We start from the raw sequence: 17,047 nt of genomic DNA, 5'->3' as shown, positions 1-17,047 counted from the left end.
CCAACAATCTTGAAGGAGTTCCCAGAGGTGCTGAGCACTTGTTGGCTGCTTTTCCTTCACTCCGCGGTCCAACTCATCCCAAACCAGCTCAATTGCATTTAGGCTGGGTGATTGTGGAGGCCAGGTCATCTGACGCAGCACTCCATCACTTTCCTTCTTGGTCAAGTAGCCCTTACATAGCCTGGAGGTGTGTTTGGGGTCATTGTCTTGTTGAAAAACAAATGATGGTCCCAGTAACAGCAAACCAGATGGGATGGCATGGCGCTGCAGAATGCTGTGGTAGCAATGCTGGTTAAGTGTGCCTTGAATTTTGAATAAATCACCAACAGTGTCATCAGCAAAGCACCCCCACACCAGAACATCTCCTCCTCCATGCTTCACATTAGGAACCACACATGCAGAAACCATCCGCTCAACTTCTCTGCGTCTCACAAAGACACGGCGGTTATTTGGATTCATCAGACCAAAGTACATATTTCCACTGGTCTAATGTCCATTCCTTGTGTTTCTTGGTCCAAACAGTTCTCTTCTTCTTGTTGTTCATCCTCAGTAGTGGCTTCTTCGCAGCAATATGACAATGAAGGCCTGATTCACGCAGTCTCCTCTGAACAGTTGATGTTGAGATTTATCTGCTACTTGAACTCTGAAGACTTTGGGGGTCATTCAGACCCGGTCGCAAGCGTTGATAACTCGCAACCAGGTCGATGTTCCCCCACAGGGCATGTGCACGTCGGAGCCGGCTCCGACATGCGCGAGACCTGGCTAGCGACGGGCACTCCATCGCTAGGGGTCTCGCAGCAAAGGGGGTGAGTGACAGCTCGCCCCATTTGGGAGGCGGGCAGGGGGCGTGGCCGGCCAAACGAAGGCGTTCAATCACAGCAGGAATCTCCCTGGGGCTTGCGAGTGCCGAGACGCAACCTTAGGGTCTCGTCGCAAGCCCAGATGGTCGCGATGGTCTTGACCATCGCGACCATCACCCTGGTCGGTCGCTAGAGCTGTGGGTGGTAACTAGGGGTGTGCACCGGCCACTTTTCGTGTTTTGTGTTTTGGTTTTGGATCTGGATCTTTCTTCGTGTTTTGGATCTGGATTGGTTTTGCCAAAACCACCCTTCCGTGTTTTGGGTTCTGGGTTTTGTGTTTTGGATCTGTATTTTTTTAAAAAAAAGCATAAAAACAGCTAAAATCACAGAATTTGTAGGTTTTTCTGCTCCTATGCTATTATTAACCTCAATAACCTTAATTTCCACTCATTTCCAGTCTATTCTGAACACCTCACACCTCACAATAGTGTTTTTATGTCCAAAACGTTGCACCGAGGTAGCTGGATGACTATGCTAAGAGACACGAGTGGGCGGCACAAACACGTGACCCATCTAGGCGTGAAACTGCAGTGGCAGACAGGATGGCAGTTTGAAAAACTAGGCCCCAAACTGTACATAATGCAAAGAAAAAAAAGAGGTGCAAGATGGAATTGTCCTTGGGCCCTCCCACCCACCCTTATGTTGTATAAACAGGACATGCACACTTTAACAAACCAATCATTTCAGCGCCAGGGTCTGCCACACAACTGTGGCTGAAATGATTGGTTCGTTTGGGCCCCCACAAAACAAGCTGGCAATTAATGTGTCCCTGCACAAACTGGCTCTATGGAGGCAAGATGTCATCCTCATCCTCCTCATCCACCGATTCCTCACCCTCTTCAGTGTGTACATCCTCATCCTCACAAAGTATTAACTCGTCCCCACTTGAATCCACCACCACAGGTCCCTCTGTACCTTCTGGAGGCTGGTCTCCCTGGAAGAGCTGATAATTCATTTTGATGAACATCATCTTCTCCACATTCTGTGGAAGCAACCTCCTACGCCTTTCGCTGACAAGGTTCCCGGCTGCACTAAACACTCTTTCGGAGTACACACTGGAGGGGGGGCAACTCAGGTAAAATAGAGCCAGTTTGTACAGGGGCCTCCAAATTGCCTCTTTTTCCTGCCAGTACAGGTATGGACTGTCTGCCATGCCTACTTGGATGCTGTCACCGATGTAATCCTCCACCATTCTGTCAATGGTGACAGTATCATATGCAGTGACAGTAGACATGTCAGAAATTGTTGCCAGGTCCTTCAGTCCGGACCAGATGTCCAAACTTGGTCCTGCCTGCCCTGCATCACCGCCAGCGGGTTGCTTAGGATACCTAAGTTTTTTCCTGGCAGCCCCAGTTGCAGGAGAAAATGAAGAAGGAGCCGTTGACGTGTCACGTTCCGCTTCAGCTGACAGTGTGTTCACCAGCAGGTCTTTGCACCTCTGCAGGCTTGTGTCGGCCGGAAAGAGAGACACCACATAGGCTTTAAACCTAGGATCGAGCACGGTGGCCAAAACGTAGTGGTCTGATTTCAACAGATTGACCACCCTGGAATCCTGGCAAAGCGAATGAAGGGCTTCATCCACAAGTCCCACATGCCGAGCGGAATCGCTCCGTCTTAGCTCCTCCTTCACTTTCTCCAGCTGCTTCTGCAAAAGCCTGATGAGGGGAATGACCTGACTCAAGCTGGCAGTGTCTGAACTGACTTCACGTGTGGCAAGTTCGAAGGGCTGGAGAACCTTGCACAACACGGAAATCATTCTCCACTGCGCTTGAGTCAGGTGCATACCCCCTCCTTTGCCTATGTCATAGGTGGATGTATAGGCTTGTATGGCCTTTTGCTGCTCCTCCATCCTCTGAAGCATATAGAGGGTTGAGTTCCACCGCGTCACAACCTCTTGCTTCAGGTGATGGCGGGGCAGGTTCAAGAGTGTTTGCTGGCGCTCCAGTCTTCGGCACGCAGTCGCTGAATGGCGAAAGTGGCCAGAAATTTTTCGGGCCACCCAAAGCGTCTCCTGCACGCCCCTGTCGCTTTTCAGAAAATTCTGCACCACCAAGTTTATTGTGTGAGCAAAACATGGGACGTGCTGGAATTTGCCCAGATGTAATGCCCGCACAATATTGGTGGCGTTGTCAGATATCACAAATCCCCAGGAGAGTCTAAGTGGGGTAAGCCACTGGGCGATGATTTCCCTCAGTTTCTCTAAGAGGTTGTCGGCGGTGTGCCTCTTACTGAAACCGGTGATACACAGCGTAGCCTGCCTTGTAACGAGCTGGCATTTCTGAGATGCTGCTACTGGTGACGCTGCTGCTGTTGCTGCGTAAGGTGATACATCTACCCAGTGGGCTGTCACAGTCATATAGTCCTTAGTCTGCCCTGTTCCACTTGTCCACATGTCCATGGTTAAGTGGACATTGTGTACAACGGCATTTTTCAGGACACTGAGGACACTTTTTCTGACGTTTCTGTACAGTCTCGGTATCGCCTGCCTAGTGAAGTGGAATCTAGACGGGATTTGGAACCGGGGACACACTACCTCCATCAATTGTCTAAATCCCACTGCACTAATGGCGGATACCGGACGCACGTCTAACACCAACATAGCAGTCAAGGCCTCAGTTATACGTTTTGCTTCAGGATGACTGCTGTCGTACTTCATCCTCCTCGCTAAGGACTGTTGGAGGGTCAATTGTTTAGTAAAAGTAGTGGTGTTCCTACTTCCTCTCTGGGATGATGAACGACTCCCAGCAGCAGCAACAGCAGCAGCGGCAGCAGTAGGCGTAGCAATGCAGGATCCTCCGGAGGAATCCCGGATAGGAGAGTCAGTCATGCCAGTGACATGGCCTGCAGGACTACTTCCGATCCTAACTAAGGAGGAAATTGACGAGGAGGGAGTTGACGGTGTGGTTTGCAGGCGCTTGGATACAACAGGACAACGGGATTTAGGTGTCCCTGGACTGCTTACGGTCTTAGCCAAAGTTTCTGAACTTGACAGTAACTTTTTATGAACGCGCTGCAGGTGCCGTATAAGGGAGGATGTTCCTAGGTGGTTGACGTCCCTACCCCTACTTATTTCACCTTTACATATGGTACATATGGCAAGACAGTTGTTGTCCGGATTTGGATAGAAATATTGCCAGACCAAAGAGGTGGAATGTTTGGTCTTCTGCCCAGGCATGACCGTGATGGGCTTTTTCATCCCACGGACAACAACTGTCTCCCCCGGAGCCTGATTTAAACAAACCACATCACCATCAGAATCCTCCTCGCCAACTTCCTCCTCAGCGCCAGCTACACCAGTATCCTCATCCTGTTGTACTTCAACAGTGACATCTTCAATTTGCATATCAGCAAGTGGACTGTGGGTGCTCCTTTCAGCACTTGCAGAGGGCGTGCAAATGGTGGAAAGAGCCACCTCTTCCCGTCCAGTGCTGGGAAGGTCAGGCATCGCAACCACCACCACACTTGGACTCTCCTTGGGGATTTGTGATATCTTCTTAGAAAGCACAGTTCTTCGCTGTGCTTTTGCCAGCTTAACTCTTTTGATTTTTTTAGTGGGAGGAGGGCTTCCATCGTCATGTGAAGCTGAACCACTAGTCATGAACATACTAGGGATCGACCTTAGCCGTTCCTTGCCACTCCGTGTCGTAAATGGCATATTGGCAAGTTTACGTTTCTCTTCAGCTGATTTAAATGTCTTTTTCAAGGTCATTTTCCTGAACTTTGCCATTTGGGATTGTATGTGCCCTCTACTATGACATTGGGCATCGGCCTTGGCAGACGACGTTGATGGCATGTTATCGTCTATGTCATGACTAGTGGCAGCAGCTTCAGCACTAGGAGGAAGTGGTTCTTGATCTTTCTCTATTTTATTTTTATCGGAGAAAGTTTGGTCCTCCATTTATGTTATATCGATTTGATATATACGTGCGGCTAAACACAGAAAATAATTTTTTTGGGGGTTTGGACTGGAGTGTACTTTGTGGGTTACAGCACCCTTTAACGGTCAAGCCAGCCGGCCCTTTACTTATGACACAGGCGCACGCTTGGCACTACTTTGTTGATGCACGTGCGGCTACTGCGCACACAATTCACAAACACAGAAAATAATTTTTTTTTGGTTTGGACTGGAGTGTACTTTCGGGGGTTACAGCACCCTTTAACGGTCAAGCCAGCTGGCCCTTTACTTATGACACAGGCGCACGCTTGGCACTACTTTGTTGATGCACGTGCGGCTACTGCGCACACAATTCACAAACACAGAAAATAATTTTTTTTTTGGTTTGGACTGGAGTGTACTTTCGGGGGTTACAGCACCCTTAACGGTCAAGCCAGCCGGCCCTTTACTTATGACACAGGCGCACGCTTGGCACTACTTTGTTGATGCACGTGCGGCTACTGCGCACACAATTCACAAACACAGAAAATAATTTTTTTTTGGTTTGGACTGGAGTGTACTTTCGGGGGTTACAGCACCCTTTAACGGTCAAGCCAGCCGGCCCTTTACTTATGACACAGGCGCACGCTTGGCACTACTTTGTTGATGCACGTGCGGCTACTGCGCACACAATTCACAAACACAGAAAATAATTTTTTTTTTGGTTTGGACTGGAGTGTACTTTGGGGGTTACAGCACCCTTTAACGGTCAAGCCAGCCGGCCCTTTACTTATGACACAGGCGCACGCTTGGCACTACTTTGTTGATGCACGTGCGGCTACTGCGCACACAATTCACAAACACAGAAAATAATTTTTTTTTTGGTTTGGACTGGAGTGTACTTTCGGGGGTTACAGCACCCTTAACGGTCAAGCCAGCCGGCCCTTTACTTATGACACAGGCGCACGCTTGGCACTACTTTGTTGATGCACGTGCGGCTACTGCGCACACAATTCACAAACACAGAAAATAATTTTTTTTTGGTTTGGACTGGAGTGTACTTTCGGGGGTTACAGCACCCTTTAACGGTCAAGCCAGCCGGCCCTTTACTTATGACACAGGCGCACGCTTGGCACTACTTTGTTGATGCACGTGCGGCTACTGCGCACACAATTCACAAACACAGAAAATATTTTTTTTTTTGGTTTGGACTGGAGTGTACTTTCGGGGGTTACAGCACCCTTAACGGTCAAGCCAGCCGGCCCTTTACTTATGACACAGGTGCACGCTTGGCACTACTTTGTTGATGCACGTGCGGCTACTGCGCACACAATTCACAAACACAGAAAATAATTTTTTTTTTGGTTTGGACTGGAGTGTACTTTCGGGGGTTACAGCACCCTTAACGGTCAAGCCAGCCGGCCCTTTACTTATGACACAGGCGCACGCTTGGCACTACTTTGTTGATGCACGTGCGGCTACTGCGCACACAATTCACAAACACAGAAAATAATTTTTTTTTTGTTTGGACTGGAGTGTACTTTCGGGGGTTACAGCACCCTTAACGTTCAAGCCAGCCGGCCCTTTACTTATGACACAGGCGCACGCTTGGCACTACTTTGTTGATGCACGTGCGGCTACTGCGCACACAATTCACAAACACAGAAAATAATTTTTTTTTGGTTTGGACTGGAGTGTACTTTCGGGGGTTACAGCACCCTTTAACGGTCAAGCCAGCCGGCCCTTTACTTATGACACAGGCGCACGCTTGGCACTACTTTGTTGATGCACGTGCGGCTACTGCGCACACAATTCACAAACACAGAAAATATATTATATTTTTAGCACTTGGGGGGAGCACCCCTGATGGACAGAGCACCCCCTGGACAACACTACAGCACCTCTTTAGGACTGGGACACTGCACAGGACTTTGGAGTGGACACAGCCCCTATGGAGAACTGACTGCACAACACAGTCCAGCCAGCCCCTATGGACTTTGAAGTAGTGGACACAGCCCCTATTAACAACAGCAGCACAGCACAACACAGCCAGCCCCTATGGACTTTGAAGTAGTGGACAACAGCAGCACTACACTACACTACACTACACAGCCCTAACTCCCACCCTCCCTCTTCACTGTCCACAGCCGAGTGAGAAAATGGCGCCGACGTGGGTACCTTATATAGGATCCAAAACCCGCGAGACTCGGAAGGCGGGAAGATGACGTTTTGCCTCGATTTCAGAATCCGAGTCAGGCGGGAAAAGTCGAGCCTGACTCGGATCGGACTCGGATCGGGGGGGCTCGGGGGGGTTCGGATTTCAGAAATCCGAACCCGCTCACCCCTAGTGGTAACCCACAGCTTAGCGATCGACCAAGAGGCAGCACTACAAGATGCAAGCGGCCGCCCTCATTCAGAGCGACCGCTTGCATCTAACGACAGCCTCTGAATGAGGTCCTTTATGTGGTCTCTAATCTGAGGTGCTGTTAAGTAGCAGTTTCTAAAGCTGGTAACTCTAATGAACTTATATCTAAGAAAAAAAGAGGGAAATAAAAGTGGGCGCTACCAATATATGTCACCAATTATGCTAAAAAAGATACCACTCCTGCTGCCCCCACACAGTGAATCTGGATATCCACCTGATTACAATAAAGACCAAATAGAAAAGGAAATGGGAGCGCTGACAGTGGCTGCTAGTTTAAAAAATTTATAATTTTATTGCATATAACACAATTCCAAAAATTATTTAAAACATCAAAAAATGAAGGTACAGATGGATTTAATTAATTGGGCTTTTATTGCCACACTATTAAAGCACGGAGCCGGCTCCACCATAAAATATTAATTAATATCAATATATGAATTCCTCCAAAGACTCATACAAATTTTTTTTTTCTAAAACAGACACATTGGAATGGGGCGGAGCGTAAATAAAAGTCATTAGTCACAACCTGCCAGCTTGGATTAATTGCTGTTAGTATTAATATCCACTTATACCCAGTTAGTAAAGGGTTAATGAGTGTGGAGAAAACAGCACAGCTCTTTCAGCGCAGATTAGAATGTTAGTATTGCAGTGTTAATGTTGCAGTGGAAAATAGGTGATTCCTATAGTAAGTACATTACCATCCAACCATTTGGGTAGAAAGAACAGGATGTATTGTGGCAGTTAACCTCTACCCCAGTCCCAGGGGGAGGAAGCTCATGCAATGGTCGCCTGCTCACAGATATAGAAGAATATCAGCCAAAAGTTTTTACCACTTAGTGCACCATGTGGTCCGGAGGTGCTTGTGTCCTCAGGCAGAGGGACCTCTACTCCTGGATCCTGGCACTTCTTACCGCTCACGGTGAACCAGTGAGCTGTATGGGCAGGCTGCTGCACGCTGGCTGGTGTCCGCTCCGTCACTTCCGGTGGTGTACTTCCGACTTCCGGTATGCGTACCACCTGCGTTCCATGAGTCACTAGACGAGTTTCTCCGCCCAATGACGCGGCGGTTTCATCAGAGGATGGCTCTAGACTCATTGGTGCTCTGTTATATCCCTCTTAGAATGTCCGGATTGGTTGCTTTTCAATCCCATTTAAAAATTAACTACTGAAATGCCACAGTGTTGTCTAACAACGGGATAAACACTCTGCACATGCATATTATGGTGAAACATACATTTTACAATCTGTATATTTTTACAAGAATTATTCATATTAATTCTTTTCTGATATTCTACCCTAAGGTGCCTGCTTGAGTAATCTATACATAATAGTCCTAGACCTATATGGCTATAACAAATCCTATATATAAATAATAATAAAATAATAATTTGTTAAAATCAAGATAATACTTGACAATAAGGGACAACATGAATCCTATTCAACATGGATATACATTATAATATTAATATTCTACAATAAGAAGTGGATTGGAAGTAAAAAATAGTAGTAGTATATAAACATATTCTTAGGGTCCAAAACCCATAATGGAGAATTCCTTCAAATAAATATTAATATACATATAGATACCCTAAGAAGGCACAAACTATACTATCTTCATAGAAAATCAATATAATCGTTACTTCTATAGAGATCCTCTAACAATTTTGACGCAAAAATGGACAAAAATGAACCACCATCTATACATAACAAGTGGTGGAATATACTAGCTAAGTTTTCCAAACGAGAATAAGAAACCCTCAATAGCCAAAAATATAGAATCCAAAAGGTCAGCTACTAAGAGGCCCACATGAAATCAAATAACCAAATAATAAACAGAGTCGCCTGAAATTAATGATATACCCGTTATGCAATAACCTTAATAAAAAACTCAGGATCAAAGATTACCGACATAAATCATCTAAATAGCCAATAACACCTACTGAAATATAGGGCCCAAATATTAAATATTATTCAATTCAATGGTTTCATTGAGGCCATATGGATCCAGAGTGTTAAGTCTGAATATCCAATATACTTCTCTTTTGCAAAGTGTATTAAGTCTATTGCCCCCTCTATCCGTGCTTTTAATTTGTTCAATAGCTTTCACTCTAATTTGGCTAATATCCTTCCTTCCACAGATCGAAACATGTCTAGACAAACTGTGCGCTAGGTTCTTTTTTAGAATGTTTCTCCTATGTTCTAAAAATCGAACATTAAGCGTACGTGTGGTCCGCCCCACATACTGGAGACCACAACCACATTCAATGATGTAAACAACATAGTTTGAATTACAGTTAAGGAAGGACTCTATATAAAATGATTCTGAAGTACTTTTTGATTGAAAGACGGTCTCTCTGTGTCCTGCATATTTACATGTCATGCATTTCTCTCTCCTACATTTAAAAAAAACTACTGGTTTATCGGGTAGTCAATTCAGATGAATACCCAATTCCTGACTAGTATCTTTCTTATTATTTTTAGGTTTATTTCCCAAGTTTCCATTCTTTCTATACATACCAGGAGCCAATTTTTGTTTCAAACTTTCAGATTTTCTATAAACAATTTTCACACCACTACTAACCATCGGACCTAGAACTGGATTTACCTTCAGAATGGCTGTATTCTTTTTAATAATTTCTTTTATTGCATTAGCATGAGTATTATACTGTGTAATAAATGGGCAACAGTCCTCCCATTCCTCTTGCCATCTATATTTATTCTTCTTTTTACTTACTAAGAGATCCTCCCTATTCTTTTCTGGAGTCTCTCTTAAAACTTTTTCTAAAATATGAGTAGGGTAACCTTGTTCCACAAATGCCTTATATACCTTTTCTACTTGTTTATAGTAGCTGATTTCACTAGAGCAATTTCTTTTAATGTGGTAAAACTGGCTCTTTGGAATATTATTCCGCCAGGCCTTAAGATGACTACTGCCATAATCCAAAAAGTTACTAGAGTCAACCTTCTTAAAGAAAGTTTCAGTGTGTATCTGTCCTCCTATAGCCGATAGTGCAATATCCAAAAGTTGAATATGTGTCGGACTAATAGTGTTGGTGAATTTAAGACCATACAAATTAGAATTAACTTGATTTATAAAAGTGTGAATAGATATGAGGTCCCCATCCCAAATAAAAAATAAATCATCTATAAATCTGCCATAGAGGACCAAGTTCGCCCCAAAGCCCCCGTCCCAAATGAGCTCCTCCTCTAGTGAGCCCATATAAAGGTTGGCATAGCTTGGGGCGAACCTGGTCCCCATGGCAGTTCCCCGTGTCTGTAAATAATAGGTAGTGTCAAATAAAAAATAATTGTGTTCTAAAATAAAATTAAAAGATGCCACAACAAAGTCACGTAGTCTCTCTGTCATATTGTCATCTTTATGTTGCTGATCACTCTCTCCAGTGGTTCCTCTTCAGATATTCAACATATAAAACGAAAAAAAAACAAGAAAGAACATATGTGTAGGTTTGTTTTATCCAAATGGTCGTGTAGGTAAAACAATGATATTTTCAAGAGATAAATCCTATTTCTCTTAATCAATCAGATGACGTACCATACTCACTTCTAAGTGGTATGGTTTAAAACATATATAGATTTCTTTTATAGGCACGACTTCTTAAATAATATTAGTAAACGTAACATGCATCTGATCCACCACGTACCCTACTCACATAAAACGGAGCGGGGTAAATTCTATAAAGGTATCTTTGATCAACGTACCACAAACTTACTTGAAACAAGTTTGGTTGAAACACATCAAGGTTTCTTTTGTTGATAATTCCAAAAAAGAATTTCCAAAGGTATGTAATAAATAAATCATCAATTTTAATGAAATCAAATGTCACAATGTAAAAAGGAAATCCTTTAGAAGTAGAATTCACAAAAAAACATCCAGGTACAGTTGTTAATCAGATGTGCTATATCCAGAGACAGTCCGGATCAGTCTCCAAATATCACACCCAGTACCTTAATGGGAATGTAATGTCCACAACCCAGGTAATCTCCAAAAAGGTGATGCACAGAATCCCCTGACCAACGCATTTCGATGTAGTATCTTTCTCAAGGTCTTCTAAGTAGTGCATCTCATGCCTTTTTATACCCAATAAAACCTAATCATGACGGGAAATGTCTCAAAAATACTATACATATAATGTTATACCTTCCTTAAGATGTAACAAGACAACAAGAGCCCCTCCACTGATATCCCTACGCCACCTCCGGGAACGGTAGTCTGGCGCAATGGAAGAGCACAGACGGGCCTCGGTGTCTCCCGCTAGATTACCGGAAGTACGTCAAAGCTTTCAACTTCCGGTATGCGTTCCACACCCGTGGAGCACAGGATTAAGACGGAAGTGTCTCCTACTCGATAACCGGTGGTATGTCATAACCTCAGACTTCCGGTATGCGTTCCACGCATGTGGAACGCAAAACTAAGGATGAATCCCGCCCGCGTCTCCCATCTCTGGAGCGCACAGCATGAACCCAAAATCAACACTTTCGGCATGCGTTCCATACTGGTGGAAAGCAAGTCAAAATATAGATCTTCTCAATATCCCACACTAATGCGGGCAAGACGGAGAAATACATATCTAATGATATCTTAAGTTATTGATTAATAAACATAATGAACATAATAAAGCATGGTGATACATTCAATAAATATGAATATAAAATAAAAATTTCAAAAAATCTAGAATATATGTAAATAAAATTGTAAAATCATTGTAAAAACCACTTCAACTCAAAATCTGCGTTGAGTCCACCAGGTATCAATGTGTCAAGCTTAAAAATCCACCTCATCTCAGCCCTTGCTAGATTTCCTTCTAAGTCTCTATCTTTCCAATTATTCTTTATAATCTGTATTCCCAAAAATCTGACTATATCTTTATTTGAACATTTATGGGTATTTTTAAAATGGTTGGATAAAGTGTGTGTTTCCAAACCCTTCTTGATGTTGCGTAAGTGTTCTGATAGTCTTGTTTTTAGTGCTCTAGATCAGTGATTCCCAACCTCGGTCCTCAAGGCACACTAACAGTCCTGGTTTTAGTGATATCCATGCTTAAGCACAGATGGTTAAATCAAAATAACTGAGGTACTAATTAAGTCACCTGTGCTTAAGTATGGCTATCCTTAAAATCTGGACTGTTAGTGTGCCTTGAGGACCGTGGGTGGGAACCCCTGCTCTAGATGTTCATCCTATATAACACAGGCCACATTTGCACTCAATAAGGTATACTAGATTTGTAGTGTGGCAAGTAATAAATCCCTCTATTTTGTATTCCTTTCCCTTTACTGTAAAATTTTAAATTTTACTTTCTGATGAGGGAATGGTTCTACATGCCACACAATCACCACATCTGTGGAACCCCTTAGTGCGTATCGGGTTTGACACTTTATTCGGAAGTGCGCTTCTAACCAGATTGTCTTTTAAATTTGGTGCCTTTCGATAAATAAATATAGGTTTTGGTGGTATAGTTTCTCTTAATATAGGGTCCTTTAATAAAAGCCCCCAATGTTTTTTAATGATTTTCTCTATATTTCTATAATCTGAACTAAAACCCGTAGTAAATGCCCATTCAATGTTTTTATGTTGTTGTTTTTTTTGGCTACCATAATCTTCATTTTTTCCTATAATTTGATCTCTAATCATATCCATAACTTCCTTTTCAGCCTCTTTTATAGATTCTACTTTATAACCCTTTTTAATAAATCTATTGGTCATAGTCATTAGCTGTGTTCTTAAATGTTCTTCTTCGCTACAATTTCTTTTGAGACGTAGAAACTGGCTCTTAGGGATTCCCTTTAACCAGTTTGGATGGTGATTGCTGGTATTGGGGATATAACTGTTCGAAACTGTTGGTTTAATATAACCTCTAGTATGGATTTTTTTTATCTTTCAGATATATAGTCAGATCTAGGAAATTGACACTAGTTTTACTATAAAGAAATCTATATATGTTTTAAACCATACCACTTAGAAGTGAGTATGGTACGTCATCTGATTGATTAAGAGAAATAGGATTTATCTCTTGAAAATATCATTGTTTTACCTACACGACCATTTGGTTAAAACAAACCTACACATATGTTCTTTCTTGTTTTTTTGTCGTTTTATATGTTGAATATCTGAAGAGGAACCACTGGAGAGAGTGATCAGCAACATAAGGACTATTTTCTTACAACTTAAGTTTAAGTAGCGCACCTGTGACACTATCGATTTGAAGTATTTTATGTTTATTTTCTTGTATTGGGCGAGTTAAGATAGTGTTTTGGAGCTGCCACTGTTTTGAATATTTGCGCCGTGAGTATTCCAATTACATTATTACCGCTTATATTGTCATATTTATCTAGATGCTCCCTAATTTTTTCCACCCCCGTCATGTGTGGAATGTTAGAATATAATGATTCTACATCACAAGGAAATGATATGTTTTTTTCCAGTTTACATTACGGATCATGTTTAAAAATGGTGTAGTATCTTTTATAAATGATCTCAGGGTAACTACGTGACTTTGTAAGTGGACATCTACAAATTGTGAAAGGTTAGATATGAGGGACCCTATACCCGAAATAATGGGACACCCAGGAGGTGCAGTGAGGGACTTGTGAATTTTCGGGAGATGGTAATATATGGGAATAATGGGATGAGTAATGTATAAGAAATTCCAAGTATCCTTGGATATTGCACCACCGGCCAAGGCATCATCCAACAAAAGTCTAAGTTGACTCTGAAATTCGTGAGTGGGATTGTATGAAAGGGTTCTATAAAACAATATAATTACCTAACTTCATATGTGCTTCTTTCAAATAGTCACACGTATTTTGAACAACGACCCCCCCACCTTTGTCTGCCATTTTAATAGTTATTTCTTTATCTGACATCAATACTTTTAATGCCCTTCTTTCTTCCACTGTAACATTATCTTTCAGAGGGGCTTTTTCTATGGTTTCACATAAATTTTTAAAATCATCCATAGTGGGTCCTATAGAGCCCCTCCACACAAGGCCCTTTATATTGCAGAGGATAGAAATCTGACTTTTTCTTTAGCATACGTGATTTTTTGACAGTCCCCTCGACATCATAAATGGGTATTCGAGATATATTTCCAGCAAAACCCTCTAAGGCCAGCTCCTCTAATGTCTCAATGGCATCTTTATCTTCCTCATCGATGATAATTGGAATGGACTCGTCATTTCTATATTTAAGCTGTTTTAATGCAAAATATCTTTTTCTGCTTAAATTTCTAAAAAATCTGTTCAAATCAACAAAGTAAACAAATTTGTTTTTTTAGCTGGGGCGTATTTCAACCCCTTGCTTAATAAGGCTTTCTCCGATGTATTTAAAATTCTATTTGATAAATTGAATATACTTCTCTCATTTATTACTTTCTTATACTTTTTCCTCGTCCTAATTCTCCCACCTCTACATCCTCTAAATCTCTTGTTCTTTTGTGGTTTCCCATTTCGTTTCTGTTTAACTGAAACTGTCCCATGTGCCCTCTGCCTATAAAAATTACGAGTATCAGTATGTGGTTCATTATCTGTTTGTACTCTTATCTTAGGTCTAGCTCCTCCTATTTCTATCATTTTTGGAGTATATTCCTCTTTATCAAGACATTCATATCTATTTTTATGTATAAACCCATGTGTGATGTTGGTGGGTGATAATACACTCGGTTTCTTCCCTCTCTTATGGAAAAAATCTCTTGGGGATCCTGTTTCTCTAGACCTCGACATGTGATTTCTGATAGGGTTCCATTGAATGTTCCGATTACCTGATCTCGATTGATATCTCCCTCCTCTATTGTAGGTTCTAACTCTACCCCTTTCATAATCACTTCTGTCTCTTTCCAGTTTTTTGTCCTTTACTTGGATAATTGATTTTTCAAAATCCTCCAATTTTTTTATTTACCTTAGCATTTCTTTCTTGAAACTCCATAGTGTTGTCAAATAGTTTTAATTGTTCTTGTGTCCTTTCAATCTCTATTTGTAATTCCTTAATTTTACCCCCCCCCCTATAGTCAATCAATAGCTCCATTAACTGAAAGGAGCATGTGTCCAGGATTTTGTTCCAATTATTTAGAAACCCTTCATCATCTCTAAAGGACGCGGATTTAAATATCCGTAGACCCCTAGGACTCGTCATTTCTATATTTAAGCTGTTTTAATGCAAAATATCTTTTTCTGCTTAAATTTCTAAAAAATCTGTTCAAATCAACAAAGTAAACAAATTTGTTTTTTTAGCTGGGGCGTATTTCAACCCCTTGCTTAATAAGGCTTTCTCCGATGTATTTAAAATTATATACATTATTATCAATGTATTTACGCAAAGTGGTTTGATCCCACCAATTCCTGGTTTCTGCCATACATGTTGTTTCTAGTTTATTAAACAATTTATTAAAATCATTAAATGATCTCACTATCTACATTATCACTCAAATCTGTAAAAATATACAGATTGTAAAATGTATGTTTCACCATAATATGCATGTGCAGAGTGTTTATCCCGTTGTTAGACAAGACTGTGGCATTTCAGTAGTTAATTTTTAAATGGGATTGAAAAGCAACCAATCCGGACATTCTAAGAGGGATATAACAGAGCACCAATGAGTCTAGAGCCATCCTCTGATGAAACCGCCGCGTTATTGGGCGGAGAAATGCGTCAGCTGACTCGTGGAACGCAGGTGGTACGCATACCGGAAGTACACCACTGGAATTGACGGAGCGGTCACCAGCCAGCATGCAGCAACCTGCCCATACAGCCCACTGGTTCACCATGAGCGGTAACAAGTGCCAGGATCCAGGAGTAGAGGTCCCTCTGCCTGAGGACACAAGCACCTCCGGACCACATGGTGCACTAAGTGGTAAAAACTTTTGGCTGATATTCTTCTATATCTGTGAGCAGGCGACCATTGCATGAGCTTCCTCCCCCTGGGACTGGGGTAGAGGTTAACTGCCACAATACATCCTGTTCTTTCTACCCAAATGGTTGGATGGTAATGTACTTACTATAGGAATCACCTATTTTCCACTGCAACATTAACACTGCAATACTAACATTCTAATCTGCGCTGAAAGAGCTGTGCTGTTTTCTCCACACTCATTAACCCTTTACTAACTGGGTATAAGTGGATATTAATACTAACAGCAATTAATCCATGCTGGCAGGCTGTGACTAATGACTTTTATTTACGCTCCGCCCCATTCCAATGTGTGTGTTTTAGAAATAAATTTTGTATGAGTCTTTGGAGGAATTCATATATTGATATTAATTAATATTTTATGGTGGAGCCGGCTCCGTGCTTTAATAGTGTGGCAATAAAAGCCCAATTAATTAAATCCATCTGTACCTTCATTTTTTGATGTTTTAAATAATTTTTGGAATTGTGTTATATGCAATAAAATTATACATTTTTTAAACTAGCAGCCACTGTCAGCGCTCCCATTTCCTTCTCTAATGAACTTAACCTCTGCAGCAGAGATAACTCTTGGTCTTCCTTTCCTGGGGCAGTCCTCATGAGAGCCAGTTTAATCATAACGTTTGATGGTTTTTGCAACTGCACTTGAGGATACATTAAAAGTTCTTGAAATTTTCCGTATTGACTGACCTTCATGTCTTAAAGTAATGATGGACTGTCGTTTCTATTTACGGAGTTGAGTGGTTGGTACCATAATATGGATTACAACAGTAGTCAAATAGTGATGTCCATTGTGTACTAACCCTACCTCTGCACAACACAACTGATGGTCTCAAACATCAGTGAGAAGGCAAGTCATTCCACAGATTGACTCTTGACAAGGCACACCTGTTAATTCAAAACCATTCCAGGAGACTACCTCATGAAGCTGATTGAGAGAATGCCAGGAGTGTGCAAAGCTATCATCAAA

General features: G+C 42.1%; 1 protein-coding gene across 1 annotated transcript in view; it reads right to left on the bottom strand.

Moving 5' to 3' along the window:
- The window catches only part of CIDEA (cell death inducing DFFA like effector a), a 64,953-nt gene that overhangs the window by 32,087 nt on the left and 15,819 nt on the right, over positions 1-17,047 (bottom strand). The window lies entirely within an intron of this gene.

This window comes from Taudactylus pleione, unplaced genomic scaffold (genome assembly GCF_031769625.1).
Source record: "Taudactylus pleione unplaced genomic scaffold, aTauple2 ptg000093l, whole genome shotgun sequence".
NCBI classification, from domain to species: Eukaryota; Metazoa; Chordata; class Amphibia; order Anura; family Myobatrachidae; genus Taudactylus; species Taudactylus pleione.
Note: the sequence above shows the minus strand (reverse complement) of the source record. Positions and strands in the feature narration are given on the sequence as shown.